This window comes from Rhinopithecus bieti, unplaced genomic scaffold (assembly GCF_001698545.2).
Source record: "Rhinopithecus bieti isolate Rb0 unplaced genomic scaffold, ASM169854v2 scaffold_27781, whole genome shotgun sequence".
NCBI lineage: Eukaryota > Metazoa > Chordata > Mammalia > Primates > Cercopithecidae > Rhinopithecus > Rhinopithecus bieti.
Genome location: NW_016812388.1, coordinates 189315 through 200708, shown reverse-complemented (window position 1 = coordinate 200708; position 11394 = coordinate 189315). Strand labels below are relative to the sequence as shown.

Genomic DNA, 11394 nt, shown 5'->3' with positions numbered 1-11394 from the left:
TACAAAAAAAACCAAGAAAATCATTTTCTGTTGTTTGGTAAGCTACCCAGTTCATGGTATTTTGTTACAGCAACCCAGTCTAAGACATTTAACTTACGCCTGTACATACTAGATACAGTCTGCACTTTGACATCAGTCACTTATTTTATATTTTACTGGACTCATATTGTCAGATTTTTCCACCATCGATTTCTTCTGTTTTCCCTCACAGGTCACAGCATATTTGTGGAGGAAGGTGAGTAATTATGAAGATTTCTTGGCCACTATAAATTTATGCTGAACAATTCCAAATAGGCCCTTCCTACTTCTTGGCAATCATCTTATTAATTGCATTTTTCTGTTGTCTTATATTCTTTCTTCCTCTTTAACTCTTAATAGATGCCGTTTACTTCTATTTAAGTGAAAAAGGAAAACAGGATACAAGCTTGCACATTTTTTTTTCATTTAACCATGACAAATCACTGTTCTTTCATCTTATTTTGTAAATTGAATGGAAGAAGAATCCTGCTGCCACAGTTAATTACCTCTCTGGTCACTTTGATTTTTTTTTTTTTTTTTTTGAGACAGAGTCTCACTCTGTTGCCCAGGCTGGAGTGCAGTGGCACGATCTTGACTCACTGCAACCTCTGCCTACTGGATTCAAGCGAATCTCCTGCCTCAGCCTCCCGAGTAGCTGGGACTACAGGTGTGTGCCACCACACCCGGCTAAGTTTTTTTGTATTTTTAGTAGATAGGGGTTTCACTGTGTTAGCCAGGATGGTCTCGATCTCCTGACCTTGTGATCCGCCTGCCTCGGCCTCCCAAAGTGCTGGGATTACAGGCTTGAGCCACTGCACCTGGCCTTGATCATTATTTGCAATGTTTTTTCTTCACTATCTTAAAATATGTACAGACTTCTGTACTTTGGGAGGAAAAAATCAATTTTGATGAACTGCTGCTACTGTTCTATCTGCTGCATTTCTCTTCTTTATTTTCAAAAATTTTAAGAATTGACTTACAGTTGTTGCCCTGAGTTCTTACTTTTTTTTCGGAGACAAGGTCTCACTGTGTTGCCCAGGCTGGAGTACAATTGCAGCTCACTGCAGCCTTGACCTCCCTGGGCTCAGGTGATCCTCCTACCTCAGCTTCCTGAGTAGCTGGGACTGCAGGCATGTGCCACCATGCCTGGCTAATTTTTGTATTTTTCTGGTAGAGACAAAGTCTCACTGTGTTGTCCAGGCTATTCAACTCCTGAGTTCTTTTACTACTTCTTTCCTAAATTATGCAGTTTTGGAATATCATAAATCAGATTGTTGCTTCAGAGGACATCTTTTTTGTCAATAATAACGGCTTCATCCTGACTCTCTTCAGCTAGTATATATGTGTTACTATTTCCACCGAGGCTTCTTAATGTTCTTTCTTTGCCCTTTGTGTTAGTTTGCCATCCTGGTTTTCCCTTCTGACTACTACTATTCTTTTTTCTTTGTTGTTTCATGAGCCTCTTAGCACGGTTATTCTCATCAGTAGTTGATTATCTATTCCCCTCTCAGATGTTCTATATGCTGATGGCTCCCAAATGTGTGTCCTATCCGTGTTTGTTGCTCTAATAGGTTACTGGATATTTCTGTTGGGAAACTCAAGGAATTTCCATCACTTTTAGATTTATTATTATTCAGCCTCCCACCTGCTTTCAGCATTTCTTTTAATTGTGTCATATTTAAATCTTGAAGTAGTCTGCAATGCATACTTTTGCTTTCTTTTTTTTCCCTATTATTATTATTTTTTTTTTTTGAGACGGAGTCTTGCTCTGCCGCCCAGGCTGGAGTGCAGTGGCCGGCTCTCAGCTCACTGCAAGCTCCGCCTCCCGGGTTCACGCCATTCTCCTGTCTCAGCCTCCCGAGTAGCTGGGACTACAGGCGCCCGCCTCATCGCCCGGCTAGTTTTTTGTATTTTTTAGTAGAGACGGGGTTTCACCGTATTAGCCAGGATGGTCTCGATCTCCTGACCTCATGATCCGCCCGTCTCGGCCTCCCAAAGTGCTGGGATTACAGGCTTGAGCCACCGCGCCTGGCCTTTTCCCTATTATTTATTTCCTTTAAATTTTAGATTTTCCTTCCTTGAATCCGTTTTGCATATGGCTGCCAGAATGATTTTCCTGAAAAATTTTTGAACCCCTTGCTAAACATATAAGCCTAAGGAGAGAACATGTGCTGTTGACCTTTGCACTGTCTATTCTGTCAAACAAAGTGAATTGAACCTGTGCTGAATAAATGTTTGAAAGGGTCACCATTTGCTCAAAAATTTGACTCCCAGTTGTTTACAAGATAAAGTCCAAATTCTACTTCTGACTTTCCAACCTTTTTATATTCTTTTTCAGCCTTATTTCTTACTGTTTAACATTATTAAGCTGGTGTTTCCTCTGTAATATACCTTGCTTAAGCACAACTCCGTGCATTCTTCCTTTTCCTTGCCTATCAGAGCCTACTCAGGGATGTTTGCCCTGTGGCTGGCACTCTTCTAATCTCTGGTGTTAGAGTAATGAACAAAACGAAGACAAAGTCCCTGTTTTCTTGGAGCTGACGTTTGTGGGGAGGGACTCATAGTAAATAAATATGTGATATTAGGTGGTAATGAGTAAAATGAAAAGGAATAAAAGTAGGTAAGGGGAGGCCAGGTGCGGTGGCTCATGCCTGTAATCCCAGCATTTTGGGAGGTCAAGGCAGAGACAGATCACAAGGTCAGGAGATCAAGACCATCCTGGCCAACATGGTGAAACCCCATCTCTACTAAAAATACAAAAACTAGCTGGGCGTGGTGGTGTGTGCCTATAGTCCCAGCCAGTCGGGAGGCTGAGGCAGGAGAATTGCTTGAACCTGGGAGGTGGAGGTTGCAGTGAGCTGAGATGGCGCCACTGCATCTCCAGCCTGGCGACAGAGCGAGACTCCATCTAAAAAAAAAAGGAGATGAGGGGATAGATTGGTGGGATGTGGTAGCTCTCTTAGGTGGTCTGCGAAAGCTACTCCCTGGGCATCCTGGAGTGCAGGAGAAAGCCATGCAGTCGTCTAAGTGAAGAGTTTTCCAGGCAATGGAACCAACATGTGCTAGACCCTAAAGTGCGAACACATTTGCCTTGTTCAAAGAATTGCTAAGACTTTTGTGGCTAGAGCACAGTAACTAAGGGGGAGAATGAGAGAGGAGCTGAGAAGAGATGGTGGGGAGACAGGTTATGCTTCAGATGTTAAGTCCTTCATTGAAGAGGCCTTCCTTGACTGCTACAACTTGTTAATATAAACTTTGGAACCTATCAGCTATGGAAGTAGCTTTCAGATGATTGTTTATTCTGACTCCCAATAAAAAATACATCTTACATAGTAATTGTCTTTTTATGTTACTGTGTGCATGTGTGTGTGTGTGTGTGAGATAACTACGTTTGATATATGCTGATATTTTCAAAAACATTGGCTTTAACCCACTCAAGTGATTTCACAGTCTGTTAATAGGTCATGACTAACAGTTTGAAGAGCACTGATCTATGGTATCTATACCCGCTTAAACAAAACACTGAACTACAAACTACTTTTGTTATAATCCACACATTTTTTTCAGTTTGTGAAATATTTTTGGTTAAAGATCTTGCCTTCAATTTGTGTGTGTGTAGGCTTACAGTGTTTATAATAATGCTGAATAGAAAGGACTCGTTTAATTTGGCAAATATCTGTTGAGTGGTATATTAGAAGCTGCTAGATACTAAAATACACGTAAGAATAAGATAAACTATTAGCCTTTACTCCTATAAGGGTTAAAAAAAAAAAAAAGATAAATCCCTATCTGAATTCCTAAGGTTTATGAGAGAGGAAAGCTTGTAAATAAATCATTTGTAATGTGATGGAATCTATCTAATAATGGAAGTGTGTTAAGGCTGCAATGAGAGAATAAAGAAGTGATTAATTCATTTTGCTGAGAAGGTCAAGGGAAACTTATTGGAGGAGGTAATGTCTGAACTGGGTTTGGAGGGAGAATAGAACTACTTAGGTAAGTTTGAGAGGGAATGACTTCTTAGGCAGGATAACATATAAAGGAGTAGAATCATGAGAGAGAATAGCACATGAGGGTATTGTAGATAACTCTATATTAAAATATAAATCCGAGGGGGAAATGTTGAGTGAAGAGGCTGCAGTGAGGCACAGGTCATATCCTTGAAGGTCTGAGATGCTTTGGAGTTACCACTTATTGATTATGCATATTAGGGGAAAATACTGTATAGTCAGAATTAACTTGTAGGAAGTTGCCATATGGGAAGTAAGATACCATCTCTCGATAATTCCAAAACAGCCAGTTTTTCCTCTAGTGATGAAATATATCACTGTTTCCTCAATTGTGCCCTAGAGGAAGATGGCTTACATTTATGGGCTATGTTGTACAAAATAAAATCGTATAAAATGTTAACTTATCTATTGCAATGAGAAGTTCATTCCATAAGATGCATTTGAGAACTGAGACCTACTGAGGAAATAGATTGATATTTCAGGCTCATGCTGGGACTTATGTTTATTAACTAGAATGGTGAGTAGCCAAATGTTTAAATCTTCTTTTTTGGTTTTTTTTTTCGAGACAGAATTTCGCTCTTGTTGCCCAGGCTGGAGTGCAGTGACGCGATCTCGGCTCACTGCAACCTCCACCTCCCAGGTTCAAGTGATTCTTCTGCCTCAGCCTCCCGGGGTAGCTGGGATTACAGGCATGCGCCACCATGCCTGGCTAATTTTGTTCTTTTAGTAGAGACGGGGTTTCTCCATGTTGGTCAGGCTGGTGTCGAACTCCTGACCTCAGGTGATCTGCCCGCTTTGGCCTCCCAAAGTGCTGGGATTACAGACGTGAGCCACCACACCTGGCCTAAATCATTTTCAAGTTAAATATACATGTGGTTCAGTGCCACTGTATTCTATGGGTGATTGGAATGTATAATTATATCTACATTCATTTTGGAAAGGTATTTTGATAAATTTGACCAAACCACAATTTAAAACTTTATGACAACATTAACATTTAGAATATACAAATTTTAAAGAAAAAATATACAAATTTAAAACAGACTGAGAGGAGTATGCAACATATGTAATAAACCAGAAATACACATATTGCACTCCTACAAAGAGAATGAAATGATAAAATAGGTAAAGAATATGAATAGGCAGTTTCTGAAGAGGAAACATAGTGGCCAACAAACATTTGATAAAGATCCACGGTCTCATTAGTAGTTTGAGGAATGCATGTTAAAACACAGTAATAGCATACTGTGCAGCTGTATAAAAAAATGAGGAAGTTCTCTCTGTGAACTAATAGGAAAAGATCTCTGGGATGTGTTGAACAGGAAAAGCAAGTGGGGAACAGTGTTATGTGGTAATGTTATTTATTTATTTTTTTTGGTGATTATAGAAATGCTGGAAGGATACTCATGAAACTAGTAAAGGTGATTACTTGTTGGAGTTGTGGGTCCAGGCTGGGTCGAGGAGGAGCAGTGAGTAGTGTAAATACTTCCCGTTGAGAATTTTCAATGTATACATTTCTGTGTTTGGGCTTTTGAGCTATATGAAAGTATTGCCTATTGAAAAAAGAAAAAGATGTGAAGTAGCCTTTATAGAACTTGACGACCAACTGTCTTAGTCCATTTGTGGTACTATAACAAAAATATAAACTAGTGACTTATAAACAATAGAAATTTATTTCTCACAGTTCTGGAGGCTGGGAAGTTCAAGATCAAGGTGGTGGCAGATTCCATGGCTGGTGAGGGTCCATTTCCTGCTTTACTGATGGAGCCACCTTGCTGTGCCCTCATATGGTGAAGGGACAAAGCAGTTATCTGGCAGTAATTCCATCCATGAAATTATGAATGGAATGATAAGGTTTGCCCTCATGACCTAATCATCACTCAAAGTCCCCATCTACTAATACCATCACCTTGGGGTTAGGGTTTCAACATGTTAATTTTGTGGGGACACAAACATTGAGACCAGCTGTATGTAGAAGATGAGGGAGAGGGAAGAGTTGAAGATAGCTCCCAGATTTCTAAATTGGGAAGTAAAGAGGCTGTTAATATTATCAGGTAATGCAGAAGGAAGATTAGGTTTTGGCATGTTCCTGGGAAGTTCTGGACGTGCTAACTGACAAACCCTTACTACTTCTTAGTTTAGTGTTGGTATAATTTATGTACTTTAGATATGGAACTTTTGAGCTTATCTTAAACATGAATGTTGACTAGTCATCAGTAAATATTCTTTATTCATGGACATATTCTGGGTTAATTTTTAGAAAATTATGACTAATTTTATAATCATAATAGGGACACTGATAAATACAGGTACAATGTAGATAGAGAAACAGAGAATGTATAACTGATAAATATATAGCTTAGGTGGAAAGTAAGAGCTTAATTTATTAACATGGTTTCAAGAAGCTTTATTTTTTTTTCCAAGATGAAGTCTTACTCTGTTGCCCAAGCTGGAGTGCAGTGGCACAATCTTGACTTACTGCAACCTCTGCCTCCCAGGTTCAAGTGATTCTCCTGCCTCAGTCTACCAAGTAACTGGGATTACAGGTGCCTGCCACCATGCCCTGGTTAATTACCGGTTATTTATTTGTCTGTTTGTTTTTTGAGGTGGAGTGTCACTTTGTTGCCCAGACTGGAGTGCAGCAGTGCGATCTTGGCTCACTGCAACCTCTGCCTACCAGGCTCAAGCAATGTTCCCACCTCAGCCTCCGGAGTAATTGGGACTACAGGCACTCACCACCATGCCCGGCTAATTTTGTATTTTTAGTAGAGACAGGGTTTCACCATGTTGGCCAGGCTGGTCTCGAATTCCTGACCTCAGGTGATCTGCCCGCCTTGGCCTCCCAAAGTGCTGGGATTACAGGTAGGAGCCACCGCACCCAGCTGCTGGTTAATTTTTGTGTTTTTAGTAGAGATGGGGTTTCACCATGTTTGCTAGTTTGGTCTCGAACTCCAGACCTCAGGTGATCTGCCTGCCTTGGCCTCCCAAAGTGAGACATGAGCCACCATGTCTGGCCTATGGTTCCAATTTAATGACATCTTTTGATATCTGAAATTCAAAGAAACAAAAATATATATGAAAAAGGAAGTCATCATGGTAGATGAGCTTATGCTGTAATATTTAAAACTGAAGTTTAGGCCAGGTGTGGTGACTCATGCCTGTAATCCCAGCACTTTGGTAGGCCAAGGTGGGTGGATCACTTGAGCCCAGGAGTTCAAGACCAGCCTGTGTAACATGGTGAAGCCCTGTCTCTACAAAAAATGAAAAAAATTAGCTGGGCATGGTGGTGTGTGCCTATAGTCCCAGCTACTTGGGAGGCTGAGGTGGGAGGATCCCTCGAGCCCAGGAGGTATAGGTTGCAGTGAGACAATATCGCACCACTATAGTCCAGCCTGGGAGACAGAACTCTGAAGGAAAAATAAATCTCTTTGAAGTTTAGGGAAGTTTATAACAGCACAGAAATATTTTTTTATGTAGTACCTTTGGGAGTAACTGTATATAAGACGAAGAAAGAGATTTAACCTAATGGAGACAAGGAGTCATAACATGTCGGGTGCTACTTAAAACAAGCTCTTGGTCGGGTGTGGTGGCTCACGCCTGTAATCCCAGCACTTTGGGAGGCCGAGGTGGTTGGATCACTTGAGGTCAGGAGTTAGAGACCAGCCTGACCAACATGGTGAAACCCCGTCTCTACTAAAAATACAAAAATTAGCCGGGTTTGGTGGCACGCGCCTGTAATCCCAGCTACTTGGGAGGCTGAGGCAGGAGAATCACTTGAACCCGGGAAGCAGAGGTTGCAGTGAGCCAAGATCACACCACTACATTCCATCCTGGGCCACAGAGCGAGACTTTGTCTCAAAAAACAAAAACAAGCTTTTGGTATATAATTTAGAGTTCAAATTTTTTTTGGAGTGAATTATATTTCAGAATCTGATTTTTGAGGTTCTAATATATCCATACTACTTTTACCTGAGTTTTATTTGGCTAGAGTCTAAAATTAAGTAAAAGAGGAGCACAGATAAAGCACATACTTGTAGGACTTGCAAATAAATGTAGTTTTTTTCTGGATTTTTGTTAGTAAAGATTTGGGTGTGGAATAGTAATGAAAAAGAACTACTAAGTAATTCTTTTTTTTTCTTTTTTAATTGAGACGGGGTCTGTCTCTAACACCCAGGTTGGAGTGCAGTGGAGCAATCTCAGCTCACTGCAGTCCTCTACTTGGATTCTAGTGATCCTCTCACTTCAGCCTCCCGAGTAGCTGGGACCACATGCTTGCATCACCACACCTGGCTATTTTTTGTATTTTTTGGTGGAGACGAAATTTCTTCATGTTGTCCAGGCTGTTCTTGAACTCCTGAGCTCAAGTGATCTGCTTGCCTCAGCCTCCCAAAATGCTGGGATTACTACAGGTATGAACCACTGCACTCAACCAGTAATTTTTGCTTAAGATTCAAAACTTTTAACCATTTATGTCTGAAGAGAAAATAGTTTACTAGTAAGTACTTTTTAAGATTCTTTTATTGCTGGCTTAGTCTTTCAAAAAATGCTTTAAAATTACAAATAATATTATAGAATCTCATAACAGGTGGAGATGGTCTTGTTTATGTGAGAGTGAAAAGGGTCTGAAACATTCTGCCACCTCCAACCTGTGCTTACCTCTTTAGCCACTGTCCTTCTTGGTACTGAAGTCTGGAGCTTTGGGAATCACAAATTGAGAAATGCTGGATTGGGCTGGGCTAGAGTTTTGGATGGGCTCTGACCTCTACATATATATATATATATATGTAAGTAATTTTTTCTTCTTGAGACAAGGTCTCACTCTTTTGTCCAGGCTGGAGTGCAGTGGTGTGATCATGGCCCACTGCAGCCTCAATCTCTTGGGCTCAAGTGATCCTCTCACTTCAGCTTCCTGAGTAGCTGGGACTACAGGCACACACCACTGTGGCTGACTGGCCTGGTGCTCCTGAGCTCAGGATAATCCCCTTGCCTCATCCTCTCAGTCATGTACCACCATGCCTGGCTACATTTAACTTTTTATAATAGATTTGTGTATATTTAATTGTAGTAAACCATAAAATAGACAAAAATCTATATATATTTTATGCATTCTTGACACCTTTTCTTAAGTTTTAAATATGCAGTTGGTGAGTTTTGTTTTTGAGACAGTGTCTTGTTCTGTTGCCCAGGATGGAGTGCAGTGGCATGAACATGGCTCACTGTAACTTTGACCTCCTGGGCTCAAGTGATCCTCCTTCTTCAGCCTCCTGAGTAGCTGGGACCACAGCTGCGTCCCACCATGCCTGGCTAATTAAAAAATTAAAAATTTTTTTTGTAGAGATGGAGTCTCACTATGTTGCCTGGTCTGGTCTTGAACTCCTGGGCTTAAGCAATCTGCCTGCCTCACCTTCCTGAAGTGCTGGGATTATAGGTGTGAGACACTGTACCTAGGCTTGTGAGTTTTGTGAGTTTTTTTTAATTGTCAAAGATCTCAAAATACTTTTTTTTTTTTTGAGACGGAGTCTCAGTCTGTTGCCCAGGCTGGAGTGCAGTAGTGTGATCTTGGCTTACTGCAACCTCCTCCTCCTGGGTTCAAGCAGTTCTCCCTGCCTCAGCCCTCTGAGTAGCTGGGATTACAGGTGCCCGCCACCATGCCCGGCTAATTTTTGTATTATTTTAATAAAGATGGGTTTTTGTCATGTTGGCCAGACTGGTCTCAAGCTCCTGACCTCAGGTGATCCACCTGCCTTGGCCTCCCAAAGTGCTGGGATTACAGGCATGAGCCACCATGCCCAGCCTCAAAATAATTTTCTAATATATTAAAAAAAAATGTATGAGTGAACTGTGCAATTCAAATCTATGTTGTTCAAGGGTCAAGCTGTACATCAGGAAGGTCACTTCCAAATATGTCTGGTTTCTGGATAATAGTGGCCTATTATCTTCTTTTTTTGTTTTTTGAGTTGGAGTCTTGCTCTATCGCCCAGGCTGGAGTGCAGCAGCGTGATCTTGGCTCACTGCAACCTGTGCCTCTTGGGTTCAAGTGATTCTCCTACCTCACCCTCCCCAGTAGCTAGGATTACAGGTGCATGCCACCATGCCTGGCTAATTTTGTATTTTTAATAGAGATAGAGTTACACCATGTTGGCCAGGCTGGTCTTGAACTCCTGACTTCATGATCCACCTGCCTTGGCCTCCCAAAATGCTGGGATTCCAGGTGTGAGCAACTGCTCCCGGCCGACCAGTCTTCTTTTTGAAGACAATTGAAAATGTTGGATAAAATACATAGAGCATTACCTTAATAGCTTTGAAGAACTGGGAAGAGAAGGGAATCTGTTAAGCCAAATTCTGGAAGAAAGCCTAAAGCAAGAAGTTAACAGACTATGTGGCGAACTGAAGCCTCTTTTGCCTTCAATATGTTTGCCAATATCAAGAAATTTAGATTTCTGTTCATCAGTCATGGGGTGAGGTGGACAGAAATTAAGATGCAGAGCCCACCCAACATGTGGACATGTAAAGGCTTATGAGACATTCTTGCCTGATTAGGCTTGGGCTCCATATATCTATAGCTGAGAGGTAAGGATGAACCAGAACTAACCCCTTTTCATCACCTTTCATCACCTACCTCTCAATCAAATATCAAGGAACTTCAAGACAAGTTGTGTAGGCACTGAGCAGAGCAGGAGGAAAAAAGAGAAAGGAAACAAGCAAACAAAAGTCTTTACAAAGCCGTGCCCATAGCATAGGTGGGAAAGGGAACCATAAGCCATACTTAATTTAGATTGGTTCCTGACTCCAGGTGCTTATCAGAAGCAAATGCAAATGTTCTCTGACTGAAGGCTCCTTCATCTTAGGCCTCCCCACAGGTTTTCAAGGACAGTAATCACCACATAGTCAAAGATAACTAGACATACAAGGAGACAAGGAACCATAGGCATGAACCAGTAGAAACAACAGACAGCAGAAAAAGATTTTCATAGGCATGATGTAATAGAATTAAAAGATACGTAATGAAACAACCAAGCTTACTGTGTTTACAGAAATAAGTGACAAATTTGAGAATGGGGAATAGGAAATGATATATCTTTTTAAGTGGCATCATAGTTTTGAAAAAACACCAAATAGAATTTTTGGATTAAAAAATAACTGACTTAGGAGTTTGAGGCCAGCCTGAGCAACATGGTGAAACCTTGTCTGTACAGAAAATACAAAAAAAATTAGCTGGGTATAGTGGCATGTGCCTGTATTCCCAGCTGCTCAGGAGACTGACATGAGAGGATTGCTTGAGCCCAGGAAGTCAAGGCTATAGTGAGCCAAGATGGTACCACTGTACTCCAACCTAGGTGACAGAATAAGACCTTGTCTCAAAAAAAAA

General features: G+C 41.0%; 1 protein-coding gene across 8 annotated transcripts in view; it reads left to right on the top strand.

Annotated features, from left to right (window-relative positions):
* GABPB1 (GA binding protein transcription factor subunit beta 1) overlaps positions 1-11394 on the top strand; it is an 85763-nt gene that overhangs the window by 11086 nt on the left and 63283 nt on the right. For 4 of the 8 annotated variants that reach the window (XM_017896193.1, XM_017896190.1, XM_017896185.1 and 1 more), the window contains exon 2: positions 212-235. The exons of the other annotated variants lie outside the window; for them this stretch is intronic. The gene's annotated coding sequence lies outside the window, so the exon portion shown is untranslated. The remainder of the gene's footprint in view (positions 1-211; positions 236-11394) is intronic. 8 annotated transcript variants of the gene reach the window in all.